This window comes from Schistocerca serialis, chromosome 12 (genome assembly GCF_023864345.2).
Source record: "Schistocerca serialis cubense isolate TAMUIC-IGC-003099 chromosome 12, iqSchSeri2.2, whole genome shotgun sequence".
Taxonomy (NCBI): Eukaryota; Metazoa; Arthropoda; class Insecta; order Orthoptera; family Acrididae; genus Schistocerca; species Schistocerca serialis.
The window spans coordinates 110,189,370-110,211,281 of NC_064649.1; positions in this window are offsets into that span (position 1 = coordinate 110,189,370).

Sequence of the window (21,912 nt, forward strand, 5' to 3'; positions counted from 1 at the left end):
AATAATTAGCATAACAATGTAAGACAAAGCAAAGATGACGTTCTTCACAGGAAATGCTCAATATGTCCACCATCATTCCTCAACAATAGCTGTAGTCGAGGAATAATGTTCTGAACAGCATTGTAAAGCATATCCGGAGTTATGGTGAGGCATTGGCGTCGGATGTTGTCTTTCAGCATCCTTAGAGATGTCGGTCGATCACGATGCACTTGCGACTTCAGGTAACCCCAGAGCCAATAATCGCACGGACTGAGGTCTGGGGACCTGGGAGGCCAAGCGTAACGAAAGTGGCGGCTGAGCACACGATCATCACCAAACGACGCACGCAAGAGATCTTTCACGCGTCTAGCAATATGGGGTGGAGCGCCATCCTGCATAAACATCGTACGTTCCAGCAGGTGTTTATCAGCCAGGCTGGGGATGATGCGATTCTGTAACACATCGGCGCACCTCTCACCCGTCACGGTAGCAGTCACAAAACCAGAATCACGCTTTTCCTCGAAGAAAAAAGGCCCTATAACGGTAGATGTGGTAAATCCAACCCATACCGTGACTTTCTTGTCGTGCAATGGAGCAATGGAGTTTCCACGACAGTTCTAGGATTTTCGGTCGCCTAAATTATGCAGTTGTGCGCATTTTGCTGTCCAGCGCCATCTGTCGGACATTTTGCGAACGTCGCTTTTTTTGGTTCTAATAAAACCCCATGTCATTCTAAGCGTGTGTGTCAATTTTTACCTCTCTATCTACATTATTCCGTGGTTTATTAAGTTTTCAAATTTATACTGCCTTTTTGTTCACCTGGTACTTTGCGTGATCTACAGGGTGTTTCAAAAATGACCGGTATATTTGAAACGGCAATAAAAACTAAACGAGCAGCGATAGAAATACACCGTTTGTTGCAATATGCTTGGGACAACAGTACATTTTCAGGCGGACAAACTTTCGAAATTACAGTAGTTACAATTTTCAACAACAGATGGCGCTGCGGTCTGGGAAACTCTATAGTACGATATTTTCCACATATCCACCATGTGTAGCAATAATGTGGCGTAGTCTCTGAATGAAATTACCCGAAACCTTTGACAACGTGTCTGGCGGAATGGCTGAGATGTACTGCTTCAGCTGTTCAATTGTTTCTGGATTCTGGCGGTACACCTGGTCTTTCAAGTGTCCCCACAGAAAGAAGTCACAGGGGTTCATGTCTGGCGAATAGGGAGGCCAATCCACGCCGCCTCCTGTATGTTTCGGATAGCCCAAAGCAATCACACGATCATCGAAATATTCATTCAGGAAATTAATGACGTCGGCCGTGCGATGTGGCCGGGCACCATCTTGCATAAACCACGAGGTGTTTGCAGTGTCGTCTAAGGCAGTTTGTACCGCCACAAATTCACGAAAAATGTCCAGATAGCGTGATGCAGTAATCGTTTCGGATCTGAAAAATGAGCCAATGATTCCTTTGGAAGAAATGGCGGCCCAGACCAGTACTTTTTGAGGATGCAGGGACGATGGGACTGCAACATGGGGCTTGTCGGTTCCCCATATGCGCCAGTTCTGTTTATTGACGAAGCCGTCCAGGTAAAAATAAGCTTCGTGAGTAAACCAAATGCTGCCCACATGCATATCGCCGTCATCAATCCTGTGCACTATATCATTAGCGAATGTCTCTCGTGCAGCAATGGTAGCGGCGCTGAGGGGTTGCCGCGTTTGAATTTTGTATGGATAGAGGTGTAAACTCTGGCGCATGAGACGATACGTGGACGTTGGCGTCATTTGGACCGCAGCTGCAACACGGCGAACGGAAACCCGAGGCCGCTGTTGGATCACCTGCTGCACTAGCTGCGCGTTGCCCTCTGTGGTTGCCGTACGCGGTCGCCCTACCTTTCCAGCACGTTCATCCGTCACGTTCCCAGTCCGTTGAAATTTTTCAAACAGATCCTTTATTGTATCGCTTTTCGGTCCCTTGGTTACATTAAACCTCCGTTGAAAACTTCGTCTTGTTGCAACAACACTGTGTTCTAGGCGGTGGAATTCCAACACCAGAAAAATCCTCTGTTCTAAGGAATAAACCATGTTGTCTACAGCACACTTGCACGTTGTGAACAGCACACGCTTACAGCAGAAAGACGACGTACAGAATGGCGCACCCACAGACTGCGTTGTCTTCTATATCTTTCACATCACATGCAGCGCCATCTGTTGTTGAAAATTGTAACTACTGTAATTTAGAAAGTTTGTCCGCCTGAAAATGTACTGTTGTCCCAAGCATATTGCAACAAACGGTGTATTTCTATCGCTGCTCGTTTAGTTTTTATTGCCGTTTCAAATATACCGGTCATTTTTGAAACACCCTGTACAAGCACAATAAGGTATCATTTGATAGGTTGTACATCGTATATATGAATACATAAGGGAGACTGACATTGTCACGTACGCCTTGTAAATAATTGTTAATGCTTATTGCATGAAAGGTAACGGAGTGTCTTTATTATCAGAACGGCGTAATGAATGATTGCCTGTACTAGTAGAGGTTGGAACGACAGTGGAGACGAAACGGCAGGCGGAACTCAAGCTCTGGATGGAAGGCCCGCACAGGTGTGTTGGTCCTGCTTAAACACAGGAAGTAGCTAGACGGACGTCGTGACACCTGAGCGCGAAGACACAATACAGCGGCGACCGGCCGCTATCGGCCGCTATTGTAGTAGGGACCGGAAGGATAACCGGATAATACTTCCAAACTCTGCAAATTTTGGACACAGGTGCGAGGAACGAAGAAGCGGCACCTCGGAAACCACGCAGGTTGGGTTATTTCCAATGATTTTTACTCAGAAGTGTACCATTGCACCAGTATAGGTTTTTCCTCGCAAATTTTCCGCGCTGGACGACAAAAGACTAAAATATGGTTGGTCGGCGTTCGGAAGAATCTGTAGAGAGGAAGAAAATTCCATGATTTCGGGAATATAATTCGTTTTCGGAATTACGATGTTGGGGAGCTCGGTATCAGCTTTGTTGGTACAGACGGACTTGCTGTCTTTGCTCTCAGGAGAGTTAGAACAGTTAAGCGCTGTACTGTTGCGAACTTATATGATCCTGGACTTCACCTCTGGGTTGGAAGTCGTCATTGAGTATGCAGCATTCAGTAATTGTGAGCACTTCCCCTGTCTATACTTACGTTGAGATGTTATCTGAACTCTGTCCTTGTGGAGTTCGCGTTTCTCGTCTGTAGAACACAGAGAGAAGAAGGCACTAGTAGAGTAAATTAGTCAGAGGACCACCTTCTGCCGTCCTAGTGTTTGAAAGAGTTAATTCAGGCTGGAGTTCTTCCATCGTCGCAGATGACTACGAGAACCACCACTTCGACACACCAGACACAGTACATATGGTGATCAAATTGCTTCGGCTTAATGGGGCTATAAAAGCTAAACAGCTGTGATCACGTTAGTTTATTTCCACTGAGATTCCACACCACCGTAGATCATCTTTGAAATTAGTGTCTTCTGGTGTTTGGTACACAGATGATGTCAGTTCAAAAAAACGTTCAGACGTGTGTGAAATCTTATGTGACTTAACTGCTAAGGTCATCAGTCCCTAAGCTTACACACTACTTAACGTAAATTACCCTAAGGACAAACACACACAGCCATGCCTGAGGGAGGACTCGAACCTCCGCCTGGACCAGCTGCACAGTCCATGACGGCAGCGCCTTAGACCGCTCGGCTAATCCCGCGCGGCTGATGTCAGTCACTTCGCGTTATTGATATTAGACTGCGCAGTCATAATAAGGGGCAGAGTTGGGCAATTGATTAGTAATTTTACTTAGGAAATGAAAACTTCATAACATAAAGTTTTTTTAATATACAGTAAATATATAAGCAGAAACAATGTTATGTTTAGATTGTAATTTATAGAATTAAGAGATCCTAAGATCTGCTTCAGGGGGTAGTCAGACAGGGCCAGATCTTCATTTTAGCGTTTATTATTCTCCGTTGCGCACATTAAAAAAAATGGTTCTGAGCACTATGGGACTTAACATCTGTGGTCATCAGTCCCCTAGAACTTAGAACTACTTAAACCTAACTAACCTAAGGACATCACACACATCCATGCCCGAGGCAGGATTCGAACCTGCGACCATAGCAGTCACACGGATCCGGATTGAGTGCCTAGAACCGCGAGACCACCGCGGCCGGCGCGCACGTTCATTTTACACCCACCTGGAGTAGCATCTCGGAAAGTATCTTAAGAAAGGGTGAGTGTTTCTACAGTTGCTCCACAGGGTTCAACATTTTGCCCATCATTATTCCTACAGGATGACAATTACTGAACTACACCACATGATCAAAAGTATCTGGACACCTGGCTGAAAATGATTTACAAGTTCGTAGTGCCCTCCATCAGTAGTGCTGGAATTCAGTATGGTGGTGGCCCACCGTTAGTCTTGATGACAGCTTGAACTCTCGCAGGCATACGCTCAATCAGGTGCTGTTATTATTAGGGATGTTACTGTCGCTAACCACTCCACCACAGGCCTTGTATTATGAACATGTGCTCGATCGTATTGAAAGATGCAGTCGCCATCCCTGAATTGATCTTCAACAGTGGGAGGCAAGAAGGTGCTTAAAACATCAATGCTGTGATAGTGCCACGCAAAACAACAAGGGGTGCACGCCTCTACACGAGAAACGCGACCACACGATAACACCACTGCCTCGGAATTCTACTGTTGGCAGTACACACGCTGGCAGATCATGTTCACCGGGCATTCGCCATACCCACACCCTGCCATCGGATCGTCACATTGTGAACCGTGATTCGTCACTCCACACAACGTTTTTCCACAGTTCAATCGTCCAATGATTACGATCCTTACACTAAGCGGGCTCTCATTTAACATTTACCAGCGTGATATGTGGCTTATGAGCAGCCACTCGACTATGAAATCCAAGTTTTCTCACCTCCCACCTAACTGTCATAGTACTTGCAGTGGTCCATACCTGTGTGATGATCTGGATAGATGTCCGCCTATTACACATTACGACCCTCTTCAACTATCGGCTGTCTTTGTCAGTCTACAAACGAGGTCAGCCTGTGCACTTCTGTGCTGTACGTGTCCCTTCACGTTTCTAATTCACTGTCACATTGGAAACAGTGTCACAGTAATTACAAGAATGTGTGGAGTCGCATAATTGACGTTTATGCATTAGAAACCAGCATATTCATAAAGAGCAGGTGTTACTTTTAGTACCCCACAAGGATCAACATTCGGCCCATTATTATTCACTTCAAACCTATATGACCTCATATGATATGACAGTTCATTTTAAAATCTGATACGTTTAAAGAAATCAGCGAAAAGTTTGTTAAGAGGCTCAGGGACTGGGACAACTGATATAAAATTGTGTAAGTTAACCAGGTGTCTAACGATTTTATAAACTGTTCATTGTCTTCGTAAGACTACTTGTAAGCTCAATTGGAAGACAATTTGCTCTTCAAGTAGAGGTATAGAGTAACAACTTCTGCAGCCTCATCCTATGTGACACTTGTCCTCTTAATGTGCTGTTGCTACTCTTTAACATCATTACCTCAGTGTAAATAATACGATGAAAACGGGTCATCAGATTGAACACCTTGGTTTATTATATCTTGAATTCATGAAAAGTGCCCTATGCCGATCTTAAGGCTAATCAAATAACATGAACACACACGTAGACACGCAGACACACACACACACACACACACACACACACACACACACACTATTCATGTTTTCACTTTGCCACTGCCAGTTTTGATTCGATTCAATCGCTCTAAAGAAAAATACGCTGTTCCATTTTGCACAACACCAATCACAGACTGAATATTTTGTGGCCCTATTTTCATCAACGTTTTCCCACACCGTTTTCCCAACGCGACGTGACATTGACTCGACTAATGTCTGAATCAGTGCTGGAGGGAGTTGGCACAATGAATGCTGCAGGGCTGTCCATAAATCCGTTAGAGTACGAGGGGATGGAGATCTCTTCTGAACAGCATGCTGGGACACATCCCAGATATGCTCAGTAATGTGCATATCTGGGAAGTTTGGTGGCCAGCGGAAGTGTTTAAACTCAGAAGAGTGTTCCTGCTGGAATTTCCCAAGTCAGTTGGAATACACAATGGACATGAATGGCTACAGGTGATCAGACAGAATGTCTCCGTCCGTGTCACTTGTCAGAATCATATCTAGACGTATCAGGAGTCCCATATCAATCCAACTGCACATTACCCACATCATTACAGAGCCTTCAACAACCTGAACAGTCTCCTGAAGAAATGCAGGGTTCATGGATTCACGAGGTTGTCTCCATACCCTACATCCGCTCGATACAATTTGAAACGAGACTCGTCCGACCAGGCAACATGTTTCCAGTCATCAACAGTCTAATGTCGGTGTTGACGGACCAAAAATGGTTCAAATGGCTCTGAGCACTATGGGACTTAACATCTGTGGTCATCAGTCCCGTAGAACTTAGAACTACTTAAACCTAACTAACCTAAGGACATCACACACATCCATGCCCGAGGCAGGATTCGAACCTGCGACCGTAGCAGTTGACGGACCCAGGCGAGGCATAAAGCTTTGTGTCGTGCAGTTATCGAGGGTACACGAGTGGGCCTTCAGCTTCGAATGACCATATCATGATGTTCCATTGAATGGTTCGCACGCTGACACTTGTTGATGGCCCAACATTGAAATCTGCAGCAATTTGCGGAAGGATTGCACTTCTGTTAGGTTGAACGATTCTCTTCAGTCGTCATTGGTCTCGTTCTTGCAGGATCTTTTTCGGGTGCAGTGATGTCAGAGATTTGATGTTTTGCCGTATTCCTGATATTGACGGTACACTCGCGAAAGGGTCATACAGGAAAATGCCCACTTTATCGATTTCTCGGATATGCTGTGTCCCATCGCTCGTTCACCGACTATAACACCACGTTAAAACTTACTTAATTCTTTATAACCTGGCATTGTGGCAGCAGTATCCGATCTAACAACTGTGCCAGACACTTGTTGTCTTATATAGGTGTTCCCGACCACAGCGCCGTATTCTGCCTGTTTACATACCTCTGTATTTGAAAACGCATGCCTAAACCAGTTTCTTTGGTGCTTCAGTGCACTGCTGGCGAAGTCTGCTAATTCTCGAGTGAATTCAGTGCATCTAGAACGTGCTTGTATCGTCGATACAGCATACGCAACAGTGAGTCCCATCCGTGAGCCGACATTGTCAACATAGACTTGACAAGATAGACTTGTTGACATAAATAAAACTGAATAAAGCTGAATTGATATGTTGAGCTAACAGATGGCGTTACTTCAGTACTTCAGCCAAGCTCGTAAGAGCATTTTGCTGGGTCATGTCGGGACAAGAAGATCAAATATATACAGGGTGGTCAATTGATAGTGACCGGTCCAAATATCTCACGAAATAAGCATCAAACCAAAAAACTACAAAGAACGAAAATCGTATAGCTTGAAGGAGGATACCAGATGGCGCTATGGGTGGCCAGCTAGATGGCGCTGCCATAGGTCAAACGGATATCAACTGCGTTTTTTAAAATAGCAACCCCCATTTTTATTACGTATTCGTGTATTACTCAAAGAAATATGAATTTTTTAGTTGGACCGCTTTTTTCGCTTTGGGATAGATGGCCCTGTAATAGTCACAAATGTACAAGTACGTGGTATCACGTAACATTTCGCCAGTGCGGACGGTATTTGCTTTGTGATACATTACCCATGTTAAAATGGACCGTTTAGCAATTGGGGAAAAGGTCGATATCGAGTTGATGTGATCAAAATGGCCAACGGGCGTCTGCTATGTATGCTGCTCGGTATCCTGGACGACATCATCCAAGTGTCCGGACCGTTCGCCGGTTAGTTACGTTATTTAAGGAAACAGGAAGTATTCAGTCACATGTGAAACGTCAACCACGACCTGCAACAAATGATGAAGCCCAAGTAGGTGTTTTAGCTGCTGTCGCGGCTATCCGCACATCAGTAGGAGACAAATTGCGCGAGAATCGGGAATCTCAAAAACTTCGGTGTTGAGAATTCTACATCTACATCGATTGCACCCGTACCATATTTCTATGCACCAGGAATTGCATGGCGACGACTTTGAACGTCGTGTACAGTTCTGCCACAGGGCACAAGGGAAATTACGGGACGATGACACATTTTTTGCACGCGTTCTATTTAGCGACGAAGCGTCATTCACCAATAGCGGTAACGTAAACCGGCATAATATGCACTATTGGGCAACAGAAAATTCTCGATGGCTGCGACAAGTGGAACATCAGCGACCTTGGCGGATTAATGTATGGTGCGGCATTGTGGGAAGAAAGATAATTGGTCCCCATCTTATCGACGGTAATCTAAATGGTGCAATGTATGCTGATTACCTACGTAATGTTCTACCGACGTTACTACAAGATGTTTCACTGGATGACAGAATGGCGATGTACTTCCAACATGATGGATGTCCGGCACATAGCACGCGTGCGGTTGTAGCGGTACTGAATAGTATATTTCCTGACAGGTGGATTGGTCGTCGAAGCACCATTCCATGGCCCACACGTTCACCGGATCTGACGTCCCCGGATTTCTTTCTGTGGGGAAAGTTGAAGGATTTTTGCTATCGTGATCCACCGACAACGCCTGACAACATGCGTCAGCGCATTGCCTATGCATGTGCGAACATAACGGAAGGCAAACTAGTCGCTGTTGAGAGGAATGTCGTTACACGTATTGCCAAATGCATTGAGGTTGACGGACATCATTTTGAGCATTTATTGCATTAATGTGGTATTTACAGGTAATCAAGCTGTAACAGCATGCGTTCTCAGAAATGATAAGTTCACAAAGGTACATGTATCACATTCGAACAACCGAATTTTAATTTAAAAAACCTACCTGTTACCAACAATTCGTCTAAAATTGTGTGCCATATGTTTGTGACTATTACAGCGCCATCTATCACAAAGCGAAAAACGTGGTCCAACTAAAACATTCATATCTCTTTACGTACTACACAAATCTACATCTACATGTACATTTATACTCCGCAAGCGACGCAACGGTGTGTGGCAAAGGGCACTTTACGTGCCACTGTCATTACCTCCCTTTCCTGTTCCAGTCGCGTATGGTTCGCGGGAAGAACGACTGCCGGAAAGCCTCCGTGCGCGCTCGAATCTCTCTAATTTTACATTCGTGATCTCCTCGGGAGGTATAAGTAGGGGGAAGCAATATATTCGATACCTCATCCACAAACGCACCCTCTCTAAAACCTGGACAGCAAGCTACACCGCGATGCAGAGCGTCTCTCTTGCAGAGTCTACCACTTGAGTTTGCTAAACATCTCCGTAACGCTATCACGCTTACCAAATAACCCTGTGACGAAACGCGCCGCTCTTCTTTGGATCTTCTCTATCTCCTCCGTCAACCCGACCTGGTGCGAATCCCACACTGATGAGCAATACTCAAGTATAGGTTGAACGAGTGTTTTTTAAGCCACCTCCTTTGTTGATAGACTACATTTTCTAAGGACTCTCCGAATGAATCTCAACCTGGTACCCGCCTCACCAACAACTAATTTTATTTGATCATTCCACTTCAAATCGTTCCGCACACATACTCCCAGATATTTTACAGAAGTAAATGCTACCATTGTTTGTTCCGCTATCATATAATCATACAATAAAGGATCCTTCTTTCTATGTATTCGCAATACATTACATTTGTCGATGTTAAGAGTCAATTGCCACTCCCTGCACCAAATGCCTATCCGCTGCAGATGTTCCTGCATTTCGCTACAATTTTCTTATGCTGCAACTTCTGTGTATACTACGGCATCACCCGCGAAAAGCCGCATGGAACTTCCGACACTATCTACTAGGCCATTTATATATATATTGTGAAAAGCAATGGTCCCATAACACTCGCATGTGGCACGCCAGAGGTTACTTTAACGTCTATAGACGTCTCTCCATTAAGAACAACATGCTGTATACATATGTAATAAAAAAGGGGAGGTTCCTATTTTAAAAAACGAAGTTGATGTACGTGTGACCTATGGCAGCGCCATCTAGCGGGCCAACCGTAGCGCCATCTGGTTTCGCCCTTCAAGCTAGACAAGTGTCGTTCTTTGTAGTTCTTTCGTTTGACGCCTATTTCGTGAGTTATTTGGACCGGTCACGATCAATGGACCACCCCGTATATTGGAACCCTAGGTGTAAAGGGTGTTTACATATCCCGTCCATGTAGGGACACGTTCATCATAAGATTCTGTTAACAGTTTCCAATGAATTGTAGGCTGTTTATTCCCTCACCAGGAACGCTTGATCACATCGCATGACCTATCCATAGAGTAAATATCTCTGGAGTGAGCATTGCGTTCTGCGCATGTTGTCAACATTAAACCAGAATTGTCACGTGTTTTCGGGACTTCGCTGTGCGTGTGTGCTTTCTGCAGCGTTTGAAGTTTATAATATCAAGAGTTTTTGTTGTGTTTCACCGTTTGTTGATAGTGTAGTAGCGAGGGTGAATTACTGTTGTTGCTACGGATGCAAAGAAAAATATGTGAAAGGAGGGATAGTAACTTTCATGGGTACATACCATGTAGCTCTAATTATAGTTATCATATTAGCAAGAGACACTGTATATGTTTAAAAATTTCGAGACGCCTTATAATTAGGGCTTGATTATATTTTTCTACAATTTTATGAGTATATAACAGATATTACGGCTCGTACAAAAGCTTACAAACAATCGCTTCCTCTCGTAAATTTGCTAGTGGAACAGGAAAGGGAATGGTTAGTTGTTTCAGTAAATACTATCCTCCATGCATTTATCAGTGACTTGTCGATTATTATGTATATAGATTACTCAGTCTACTATTTATTTAATAAACTGGGAGCAAGTATGTAAAATGCGTTAAATAAATACCTCAAAGCGTCACCAGTAAGAAAAATTGTGCTTTAGGTCGCAAAAACGAGAAAATAAATACGCAGAAATACAAGAAAAAAGGACGAATTAGCAGGGATATAATCGCTAATGTGTGGTAAATTCGGTGTTTTTCGGACACTTGCAAAAGTACTAGCGTACTGTCAAGTCGTTTTGCAGGACTATCACTGCAAAAATGTACTTCAGGCTCTGTAATAGTATAAAGTGCCGTACCATACCGAAAACTACCAAAAATCGAACTATGACACCTATTGCAAAGAAGCAGGATGTAATATCGCTTGCCCTTAAAAGTTACGTAGCTGGTTTATTCCCGGTATCAAATGTATACTGTTAAAATGTCCGCGCAACATATATAAATAATCCACGACACGTACGAAAAGAATCCTTCTGTACTAGGGATGTAGTGACATTCTGAATATACAGGGCGCTATACGGACAAACACACGACGTCCCGAGTTCACGTGACCAGGCCGGCAATGTATGTTGACAACACAAAATCTGTTCTGCGCATGTGAATGCTCACTCCAGAGATATTTACTCTATGGACCTATCCGGCACTCCCTTGTCCCCAGTGTGTTAGCAACATCTCTGGGTGGCCAGCAGCTAGCCATTAGCCAGTAGCCAGTAGCCAGTAGCCAGTAGCTAGGCAGTGCAGCCGCTCGGTCTCGGCTTGTCGCTGGCGGCCATTTCTCACGACTGGCGCCATTATTTATAGAGGCGCGTAAATCCGCCGGCTTAGACTGTGTTCGGTGGCCAGTAACACCGCTACAAGGAAATGGCGCACTGTAGCCCACAGTGGCTGTGTCTGCTCCCACCATCCCCGAGAAACGGATAACCAACACTGCGGTCGACATTGTGCATATGCTACGTCATTCTGACGTCACTCGCTGTGTCGAAGCTGCAGCTGTCTACTTCCATGATCCTTCAGTCCACAACATGTGAGGCGAACATGACGTTAAAACACATCAACGGCAAGTAGAAAGAACTGGAGGTCATACTTTCTCTGTACTGCGGGATACATTACCCTCGAAGTTACACCTCTATGTATGAGGGTTGGAACTTAAATAGTGGCAACTGTTTATTCACATCCGATACAAAAGAGTTACATGTTTGCACCTGTTACTGTCCTCCAAAGTAGTCACCATGCCGGAGAAATATATAACCTACACTGCGGCAGACATCGTGCACATGCTACGTCATTCTGACGTCACTCGCTGTGTCGAAGCTGCAGCTGTCTACTTCCATGATCCTTGAGTCCACAACATGTGAGGCGAACATGAGGTTAAAACATACCAACGGCAAGTAGAAAGAACTGGAGGTTATACTTTCTCTGTACTGCGGGATACATTACCCTCGAAGTTACACCTCTATATATGAGGGTTGGAACTTAAATAGTGGTTACTATTTATTCACAACCGATACAAAAGAGTTACATGTTTGCACCTGTTACTGTCCTCCAAAGTAGTCACCATGCCGGAGAAATATATAACCTACACTGCGGTAGACATTGTGCATATGCCACGTCATTCTGACGTCACTCGCTGTGTCGAAGCTGCAGCTGTCTACTTCCATGATCCTTGAGTCCACAACATGTGAGGCGAACATGAGGTTAAAACATATCAACGGCAAGTAGAAAGAACTGGAGGTTATACTTTCTCTGTACTGCGGGATACATTACCCTCGAAGTTACACCTCTATATATGAGGGTTGGAACTTAAATAGTGGTTACTATTTATTCACAACCGATACAAAAGAGTTACATGTTTGCACCTGTTACAGTCCTCCAAAGTAGTCACCAGCGTTGTGCAGAACCCGTTGCCAGCGATTTGGAAGGTGTAGTATACAGTTAGCAAAGCCTGTTGTTCTGTTGATGGTGCGAATGGAGCGGTCTACTGCCTGTCGAATCTCTGGAACAGTTCCGAAGGGAATGCCACGAAGTGGTTCCTTCATCTTCGGAATCAAATCAAGGTCACAAGGACTTAAGTCCGGGGAGTATGGTGGATGGTACAGTACTTCCCAGTCCCATCGACCGAACAGAGCAGCCACAGCTTGCATTGTATGCGCCCGCGCATTGTCGTGCAAAATGATGGGTCGGTTGCGCAGAAAGTGTCGCCGCTTCTTTCGCAAAGCTGGTCGCAGGTGATGCTCCAAAAACGAACACTAATACTGTGCATTGACGATCTGCCGTGGAGGAACGTAATGCGTTAGGATAACACCATCACAGTCGTACATGAGAATCACCATAACTTTAGACCGCCCCATTCGCACCAAAACAGAACAGACTCTGCTCCACATCGCTGCCAACGGGTTCTACACAACGCTGGTGACTACTTTGAAGGACACTAACAGAGGCAAACATGCAACTCTTTTGTATCGGTTGTAAATAAATAGTTGCCACTATGTAAGTTCCAAACCTCGTACATAAGGAAATGTGCTGAGTAAATCATCATTAGACAAAAACTTCAGATTTGGAGAGGGTGTTCACCTTATATTGTAAGCGTCGTTTAAGAAGGGGTTTTTCGAAATAGTGGATGAAACGTACTTTGAAAATATATCGCTGTTAAGGCAATTTTTAAGTTAGACCTACAGAAATGGGTAACTCTTTTATTGGTAAAAAATAAAGAAACATTTGTTTCAGCGTTTTTGGAAACTTAATTCTTATGTGTGTGAAATAATGTGTGAATTTCTCTGAAAATAAGTAGTTATTGAAGAACTTATAAAGCATTTTAAGAATGCCACTGCTATGAAAATTGGTGTTTAACGTCTGAATTATAAATAAAAAATACGTGTTTCAGTGTTTTTTGAAAGTTCATCCGTAAGTTGGTGAAATTGGGGATGAAAATTTCTACGAAAATATATAGTTATATTGAAACATACTTAAAACTAAATATATGGAAATTGCTGTTTAACTTCCGTATTACGGGATGAAACTTTCCATGGAAATATTATCACAAGAACTCAATAGGTAGGTTTAACAAACAACTCTGACCCCAGTTACAAGAACCTCTCTTCAACCAGAAGTACATTGGGGAAAGACCGCACTTCTGTGGCCTTAAATGGCGTGAAAAGCTTAGAAAATGTTGCAATTTGTAAACACCATAAACATTTGATTAAAGAAAAATAAAAAATGTGTGCTGGGAGTACACTCAATGAGCGAAGTAGCGGGCGCTAAAACTACGAGGGTGGTTTGAAAAGTTCTCGGAACGGAATGGAAAAAAGTACTTAAATCACTGAAACTTCTTTATTTTTCAATGTAGTCTCCTTGTAGATTAATGCACTTGGTCCAACGATGTTCCAATGCCTCGATCCCATTTCGAAAATAAGTTTCCCCCAGGCCTGCAAAATTGTTGTCAACTCCAGCTATCAATTCTTCGTTTGGAGTGAATCTTCGTTCACCAAGAAAAGTTTTCGGGTTTAGGAAGAGATGGAAGTCTGACGGAACCATATTAGGTGAATAAGTTGGGTGTGGGAACGATTCATAGCTTAGTTCGTGTAATTCTGCCTTGGCGACGGCACACGTGTGCGGGCGCGCATTGTCTTGATGGAAGATGAATTGCTTCCTTGTTAAACCTTGCCTTTTTTCGCGTATCTTATGTTGCAATTTGGCCAGGAGGTTAGCATAGTAGTCTCCAGTAATTGCTCGCCCAGTGGGGAGATTAACTACAAACAGAATCCCCTTTGCATCACAGAACACTGATGCCTTGACCTTTCCAGCCGAAGGAATTGCCTTTGCTTTCTTTGGTGGTGGATAATGAGCATGTTTCCACTGCTTTGACTGTTGTTTTGCCTCTGAGGTATAGCAGTGCAACCAAGTTTCATCTGTGGTCACAAACCGTCGCAAAAAATCTTGTTCGTTTCTCCTAAAACGGCCATACATTGTTCCGATATGTCCATTCCCCTGCGTTTTTGATCCACCGTCAAGAGTCGCGGCACCCATTCTGCAGATAATTTTTTCATTTCTAATTCTTCAGTTAAAATGTGATATAGGCTTGCAGATGACATCTGGCAAGTGTGAGCAATTTCACGTATTTTCAATAGGCGATCCTCCGTGACCATTTTGTGCACTTCTGCAATGATCTTTGGAGTCGTGACACATCTTGGCCGACCACTGCGCGGATCATCATTTAAGCTCTTCCGACCAAATTTAAATTCATTTGTCCACTTGGCAGCAGCTGAATGTGAAGGAAATCGATACGAATGTCATTTACTTTCATACCTTTCTTTACGAAAATTAATCACTGCTCGAATCTCGAATTTTCCCATCTTTGCAAATCACTACGCGGGAACAACATCAGAACCAGGTCACCGCCACAGATCTCTATTACACGTGTTTACAGGCAACAGTCCAATGAATGTCCGAGAACTTTTAAAACCACCCTCGAAGTTGTTTATAAATGCGTGAAGTTCAGCATTCTGCAGTGGGTAAGCGAGAGATTAACGTGTTTCCAAAAATAAGTTCCATAACTTACTGAAAAAGTTGTACTAAGTATTTTTACTGATACGCTTTCATCAAATGTGAGACGAATTACTGATTTACAATCAAAAAGCAAGCTGGAGCCAGTCAACGTATGTACTCAATGATGTTCATTAAGGTAATTCAGCAACATAAGTTACTTTCTACAAACTGTGAGAACTAGTTTAAGGAGTTGGTCTATAACTAGAAATGGTGTGCACCCATTGTAACGGACGAATTAAAGCGGCAGATCATTAAATGTACCGTTACGCCGTATGAACAGCTGCTGTTTCATAAAACCACCACAATGAGGAGGTCTCGAAAACTCGTCGGTACAAGTAAAATTTGTTGTAATAGAGTGACTACAAACGTCATATTGCTGGTTAAATTGGAAACGTTCTTGTTTCGAAAACATACCCTAAAATAACTAGCTCATACATTTTCTTTTATGCTTTATAGGAGGCTGAGACTAGGTTATTTTAAACTAAAATCTGTCAGTATTTTCTACATGTTTGATTCTGAGTGGCAGGGTTTTTTTTTTTTTTTTTTTTTTTTTTTTTTTTTTTTTTTTACAAACGATGAACATGCTCTGAATTTTTATTTGCATTTACGCATTTACATGCTTCTTGCTTACAGTAATTTCTACGTCTTCGTGATTACTATGCTATCCACAATAAAGTGCCTGACACAGGGTTCAATGAACCACCTTCAAGTTGTCTCTCTATCGTTCCACACTCAAACGGCATGCGGGGAAAACGAACACTTAAATTTTTCTGTGCGCGGCCTGATTTCTCTTATTTTATTGTGATGATCATTTCTCCCTATGTAGGTGGGTGCTAACAGAATGTTTTCGCAAACGAAAGAGAAAACTGGCGACTGAAATTTCATGAGAAGATCCCGTCGCAACGAAAAACGCCTTTGTTTTAATGATTGCCACTCCAATTCATGTATCACGTCTGTGGCACTATCTCCCCTATTTCGCGATAGTACAAAACGAGATGCCCTTCTTTAAAGTTTTCCGATGTCATTCGTCAGTCCCACCTGATGCAGATCCCACACCGCACAGCAATACTCCAGATTAGGGCGGACAAGCGTAGCGTATGCAGTCTCTTTAGTAGACCTGTTGCACATTCTAAGTGTGCTGCCAATGAATCGCAGTGTTTGGTTTGCCCTACCCACAACACTATCTATGTGATCGTTCCCATTTAGGTTATTTATAATTGTAATCTCTAAGTATTTAGTCGAATTTACGGCCTTCAGATTTGTGTGACTTATCGCGTAATCGAAATTTAACGGATTTCTTTTAGTACTCATGTGAATAACTTCCACTTTTCCTTATTTAGGGTCAATCGCCAGTTTTCACACAATACGGATATCTTATCAAAATCATTTTGCAATTCCTTTTGGTCATCTGCTGACTTTACAACACGGTAAATGACAGCATCATCTGCAATCAATCTAGGAGGGCTACTTAGATTGTCTCCTATGTCGATAATATAGATCAGGAACAACAGAGAGCCCATAACACTTCCTCGGGGAACGCCGGATATTACTTCCGTTTTACTCGATGACTTCCCGTCTATTAGTACGAACTGTTACCTTCCTGACAGGAAATCTCGAATCCCATCGCACAACTGAGGCGATATTCCATAGGCATGCAGTTTGGTTAGAAGACGCTTGTGAGGAACGGTGTCGAAAGCCTTCTGGAAATCTAAAAATATGGAATCAATTTTACATCTCCTGTGATAGCACTCATTACTTCATGAGTATAAAGAGCTAGTTGTATTTCACAAGAACGATGTTTTCTGATTCCGTGCTGACTATGTGTCAATAAATCGTTTTCTTCGAGGTAATTCATAATGTTCGAACACAGTATATGTTCCAAAACCCTACTGCAAATCGACCATAGTGATATGGGCCTGTAATTCAGCGGATCACTCCTATATCCCTTCTTGGGTTTTGATTCAGAAGTTTTACGGAAGTTTCAAAATAGTTCAAAAAGCTGCTAACAGATAGCGCTGTACGCTCTGCACCTCGTGCTGTGTCCTCCGTAAGCAGTCTTTGCAGTCACATCACAATCTTTTCGAAATATCTATCACTCGCAATACGGATGCGACGCGAACGAACATTGAAATTTGCCATCACTTTCCGTGGTGTCTCAACGGAAATGAATCGTTGATTAATAGTCCCAGTATCACATACGATGGAGATCCTAAGGGACAAAGTTGCTCCAGATGTTTGTGACTTAACTGAATTATGTCTTCGTTCGAGCTATTTTAAATACAATGGTGAATTCTATGAACAGGCTGACGGCCTTGCTTTGGGTTCAACCGTATCACGTGCTGCAGCTGACATTTTTCTGGGACGTTTTGAGCAACAGGCATTAAGTAGTACTCCTTTGAAGCCTTCTTGCTGGCTCCTCTGTGTAGACGATACATTTGTGCGTTCCACAATTTCTTAAATGCAATTGACCCCAAAATAAAATTTGAGAGTGAGGTCGGTCTCCCGTTCCTAGATGTGTTGGTGTACAGAAAATCTGATAACACTCTAGGTCACAGAGTGTACAGAAAGTTGAGTGCAACACAAACAGGTATTTAGATGCCACTTCGCACCACCACCCAGCCCACTAGCAAGCAGTGCTCAACACTCTGTCTTCACGTGCCTTCTGTGTCAGCGATGACGACAACCTGCAATCGGAGTTGGATTTTTTTAAAGAGGACAATGAAGGCGAATGGCTATAATAGTTATTCAATTGACAGGGTATTTAAGCGGAATATTAATCTCGCTAATAAGAATGACGCGCCTGCTACGGTCGCAGGTTCGAATCCTGCCTCGGGCATGGATGGGTGTGATGTCCTTAGGTTAGTTAGATTTAAGTAGTTCTAAGTTCTAGGGGACTGATGACCTCAGATGTTAAGTCACATAGTGCTCTGAGCCATTTGAACCAATAAGAATGACGAGGAACCGCCATCTCACTCCGTCAGGTTACCGTTCTTTTCTGGGGTCACTGACCGGATAAGTAGAATTCTAAAGAAAAATGGTATTCGGACATCTGTCTTTAGTCAAAACAAAATAAAAGATTTTTTTCCGACAACAAAACAGATGCACTTGGTTGCCTCCACAGTGCAGGCGTCTATTATGTGACATGGCTCCGCAAAGTGTAAATACACGGTTTCAGTTAGTCAAACATTCAATTAAGTTGTCCCAGAGACAACACTCCCACATCGCGATACTGTGCGGGATTTGATTAACAAATTTCGAAGTACGGGTTCAGTGACAGATGCACCGAGAAGTGGTCGTTCTAGCGTTTTCTTTGAGGATAAACTACTCGACATTTCCGATAAAATGTCCACGAGTCGGAAGAAGTCTGTAAGAAAACTCGCCCAGGAAATCCATGTTAGTGTCGGAACGGCCCACACAGCTGTAAGGAAAAAGTTAGAACTTTTCCCATACAAAGCGACAGTCGTGCAAGAACTGAAAAATACTGATAATGGCAAGAGACTGCATTATTGTCAATGGTTCAAAAATTTCGTTCAACAAAATGGAAGGGATATTCTTAATAAAACGTTTTTCACCGATGAGGTGTGGTTTCATTTAGCCGGTTACATGAACTCCCAAAACTTTCGTAAGTGGAGTACAGCAAATCCATTGTGTATTCATGAGGAACTACTTCATTCTGTGAAAATAGGAGTTTGGATTGTAATTTATAGACGTCGGATTGTGGGTCCCATATTTTTCAAGGAAACAATAAATGCACAATGATACTGCAGTGATATTCTGTACCCATTGATAGGAGAACTTGTGTTAAAAGTGAAAGACTGAACGGATATTTTCAACGAGATGGTGCAACCGAGCAAACAGCTCGCGTTTCAATGTCACTGCTCGCTGATGTTTTTGGTGATCGCATAATTTCACAGCGACTTTGGCCTCCACCATCGCCTGACCTAACACCCCCTGGCTTTTTCTTCTGGGGTGCAGCGAAATCAACGGTCTATAAACACCGTCCAAAATCCATCGATGAATTGAAAACTGCAATATCCACTTTCACTGCCTCTGTTACAGAGAAAATGTTACAGCTTGTGTTTGGAAACATGATTAGACGAATTGAGTTGTGTATTCAACAACAGGGGGGACACTTTCAACATTTAATGTGAAAATTTCGAAGTAAAACTGAATATTCAATAAATTAGTAACTATTATTTCACTGAGTTTCATTTCGGTATATTCACTGCGGCATACGGCACGCGCGGCTGACAATCATACGGCACTGCGGAGAGACTTTTTGAACACTCCATACAACTATTTAGAAAAATTTTTTCGTTCTCCTGAAAAAGTAAATCTTGGACAAGGCTTGTGCGCGATCACCGTCGTTCGCCATATCTAACTAACAAAAAAGAAAATTGTGGATCTGCTTGATGACGATTTCCTTTGCTTCCAGAGTCGCTCTTCTGATATTGCTATAGATAATGGAAGCAGGACTTAAGAAAAATCAACAAACTTTCATAAGATCTGTCGAAAAAGAATTTGACAATATGAAATGGTGCAACATGTTTGAAATCCTGAGTTACATAAAAGTAAGTTATAAGGAAGGAGACATAATACATAATATGTATAAGAACGAAGAGGAAACGATAAGAAAGGAGAATCGCAGATGAAGTGATCTGATTAAAAGGGATGTGAGGCATGGCTATAGTCTTTTTGTCCTTACTGTTCAATCTATACGTCGAAGAAGCAAAACCGAAAATAAAAGAAAGGTTCAAGAGTGAGTTTAAAATTCAGGGAGAAAGGATATGAATAATAAGATTCGCTTATGACTTTGCTATCGTTAGTGAAAGTGAAGAAGAATTACAGGGCGTGCAGAAGGGAATGAACAGCCTTATATGAGTACAGAATAGGAATTGAGGAAGACGAAAGTAATGAGGGGTTGCATAAGGATTCCTACTATGCTGGAAGCAAAACAACACATGATGGACAAATCAAGAAGGACACAAAAATTCGAGTATCACAGTGAACGGCAATATTGTTTCTGCTGGCGTAAGCTGTCGCCAGTCGGCAAAGATGAAGCGTGAATGTCGATAGTAAGTCCTGAGAGAGGCCAGAGACACATCAACAAGCAACACACTGCCAACGCTCTCTCAGCAGCGTTTCTTAAGGCCGCCACAGCACAGTGGAGGGCTTCACTAACTCACTCATCGAGTTCGCAATCTGTCACTTCGATCGCAGAGTGGGCTTGGCGTCACAGGCTACGACAGTACATCTCGACCAGATTAGTGCCTATAGTGGAACTGACGGTGAGACTAAAGTTTGTAATAGCAAGATTACCGATATTGTCCAGATGAGACTGTAACCAGATGTTGTCTGCTAGAGGACTATTGTTGAAGAGCTTGTACCACAATGCATGGACTCTCTTGCAGTTAAGTAAATGTTCATGTAAATAAAGAACCATATTAATCCACATGTGCATATGGGTTGTAGAAAGATAACACCGGCCACACATAGCAACATCGTCTCCCTTGCTTCCTTCTGGCACAAGACTCTACATTGTTACTGAAGAGAAGTCTGCTACTATCAACCAGCAGCCTCAATCTAAGGGAAAAATGATTGAGAATGTATCTTACATTTGGAGAGCAGCATTGTATGACAATAAATCATCAGAAAAGAAGAGAGACGAAGCATTTGAGATGTGGTGGTACAGAATGTCGTTGAAAATCAGGTGGACTGATAAGGAATGTAGAGGTTCGCCACAGAAAAGGTGAAGAAAGGAACATATGAAAAACACTGACATGGGCAGAATCACAGGATATGTTTTAAGACATAATCTCTGTGGAACTAGTACGACCTGTAGAGGGTAAAAACGGTAGGACAAGCCAGATATTGAAAAAAGTCGAACAAATAAATGAGGGCATACGGTGTGAGCGCTACTTTGAGATTAAGAGGTTGGCTCACGAAAGGTATCTCGAACTGATCAGAAGCATGATGACCCAAAACAGGTATTTAATAATTTTCTTTGAAACTGGGTCTACACTTACTACGAGTTTTTTCAATGACTCCATGATGGCCATGACCTTTGCTTTTTAGTTTTAGGACTTTAGATCTTGACCACCCTTTAGCTGTTGATAAGGTACGCTTATTAACGACGTTATGGTGTTTAACACTGTATATAAGTACCAGTTATAGTATGAAGTTGGTAAATTTTTTACTATTTGTAATGTCTTAATACTCTTATAAACATCTTACATGTTTGAAAACTTATTAGGAGGGTTTTATATTAATAGAAAGACAGTTTTTCTGTTTGTTTCCACACATCTGAAGATGTTGCTAGGTAACCAAAAGCTGTTATAATGTAGTTGTTATTGCATTATACTGCAATAATGGCCATCAAAATTTGTGATAAATAATAGATTCCTGTGCCTCCTTCACCTGTCGATGACAGATCTTACAAAATTTCTCTCTGTTGTTA